Genomic DNA, 2590 nt, shown 5'->3' with positions numbered 1-2590 from the left:
GTTGGAGGAAAAACTTTTTTTATTTTTTGTTTTTTTTTTTTTTTTTTTTTTTTTTTTTTTTTTTTTTTTTTTTTTTTTTTTTGTTTGTTTTATTATTTTTTTTTTTTTTTTTTTTTTTTTTTTTTTTTTTTTTTTTTTAATTTGAATGAAGGGTGAAATTGTTCAAAATTGGTGAAAAGGGCGTTCAGCGCCAGGAAATGTAGAAGGTAGGGGCAAAAATGTCAAAAAAAATGAAAGGTAGAGACATTTTCCACAATAGATATGAAAGGTATTGACGTTTTATGCCAATTACCAGTTGTGAAAAGTTTATAAAAATATGAGCTAAATATAGACTAAGAAAGCTTTCGCCAATAAACAATTGTAAATGTAAGGGACCGATTTCACTTTCTCCAATGTTCCCAAATAGAGATGTCACTATCGATGATTTAAACCAATCCTTGTTTTAAACTAAGATTGAGTTTCATTTGGAAATCGACTAGCTTCTAGTTTCCAAATTAGTGTACAGTTTCTCTAGAGTGCGGCGGGCCATTTAAGACTCTGAAATTACCTAAATATGTTTCTTATCTGTTGATGTAGCTACCTTCCTCGCTTCGTGTTCCACGAGTAAGAAAACATAATTCAAATGAAGTCTTTGGTTTACATTAATTCCTGGGCTATCACTGCTCATTTCATTAAAGAAAGTAATTTGAAGCAATTTACTAATAGTTTAGATTTTTATTGATTGTGTATGTTAAATATTTTTGGTCCAATCAAGAATCTTCCTATCCTATTATAGTTGATTTTCATATTAAAAAAATAAAATAAAATCTCTCTCTCCCGCTCAATGGTTGGATAAAAGAATGGGGATAGACTTGGTAAGATACGATTGTGTTGTTAGAAGTGTTGGTCTTATTTTCATGATTTTTTCTTTTACTAGGAAAGAAAATATATATCAATTGGATAACTAGGATCACATTCAAATATTCAACATTAATTTCCTGTGCACAGAAACAATCTTCACAGAAGGTTTACTAAAATTTAAAGGTTTGGAGTTTGGACAAAAACACAAGATGGACAAATGCTTGAGACCATTTTTTTTTTTCCAATTTTCCAATTAATAACGATAATTATTCCCCTAAAAGAATTTTGGGAAGTGTTTGTAATATGTTTAAATTATAAATAAAAAGAAATATGTAATGGATAAATAAATAATACTTGTAGGTATTTCGAAATGTGTTGATAAAGTGAACTCCTTGAAAATTTGTGAAAAGAGTAATTGGCACAAAACATCTTTACCTTTCATGTCTATTGTGGAAAACGTCCTTATCTTTCATTTTTTGACATTTTTGCCACTACCTTCCACCTTTCTTGGTACTGAATATCCTTTTCATCAATTTTGGATAATATTACCCTCCATTCAAATAAAACAAAAGAAAACATAGGAAGCAACAAATAACTAATTGCAACCATAGTCTCCAGTTCTTAAAAAATTACAAATGGCATTCAGTTTCTGTTCCTTCTTTTTCAAGTGTGTGAAGAACGTTATTTGACTCCAAAATTTGGCAAATGAGTGCTGTAATTTCTAAAATTGAACGATTATCCAGTGTTTTTTGGGCCTGGATTTGAGTTTCCCCAGGTTGATTCATATGTTGGGACACATTAGGCTCATGAATTGATGGAGAGTTATCCTCTTCGTGTGGCCGCACATTTCGTGAGGTCAATTCCAAAGTTGTTGCATTTGGCTGATGAATTGAAGCAATTAAATCCATATCCAACGTCGTTTAACCTTCAATTGCATGCTAATTGATGAAATTTGTAGATTGGAGTCGTGGAGGGATGTCCTTCAATTGCATGCTAATTGATGAAATTTGTAGATTGGAGTCGTGGAGGGATGTCAATTGAAAGGGGATATGATCGATTTTTATGCGTGTTCATTGTTTTTGGGCGAATAGCCATTTCAACGCCGAATTGGGGAAGACCCATATGCTCAGTAAATGCGCCATGATGAGTAGTGTCCTATGGTGGTGTTGGCGATCATGGGTCCCACCACCGTCGCCGAAAAATGGCTTTGTCGGCCGCGAGTTTGTTGACTCGAAAATTGGCTGTAGATCTCAATTTTTTGGGTTGTTTGATGTAATTGGAACATGTATCGATGCGTCTTGGTGAGCTTGAGTAGCCTGTGGGTTGTATGGAACATGGGCATCCATGAATTTGGTCAAATTTGCAATAATACCGTGCGTGAGAAGAGGTTTTTAGGCAAAATTTGGCTCGACTTTGCTGAAATTTGAGGCTGAAATTTGCATGGGGATGTTTAGGGTTGATGAGGAGATGGTGGTGGTGTTAAAATCCGGTGGCCTTAGTGGCCGAAAATTGGGTTCCATGATTGTTAGCACCTATGTTGAAAATTTTGTATCTATTTGTGACTAATTTGTAATTTTTTTAAAATTGGGGACTGTGATTGCAATTAGTTACTTGCTGTTTCCTTTCCTTTCTTTTTTTTTTTTTTTTTTTTTGAATGAAGGGTGAAATTGTTCAAAATTGGTGAAAAGGGCGTTCAGCGCCAGGAAATGTAGAAGGTAGGGGCAAAAATGTCAAAAAAAATGAAAGGTAG

Source organism: Olea europaea, unplaced genomic scaffold (assembly GCF_002742605.1).
Source record: "Olea europaea var. sylvestris unplaced genomic scaffold, O_europaea_v1 scaffold69, whole genome shotgun sequence".
NCBI lineage: Eukaryota > Viridiplantae > Streptophyta > Magnoliopsida > Lamiales > Oleaceae > Olea > Olea europaea.
This window is presented reverse-complemented; position numbering follows the sequence as displayed.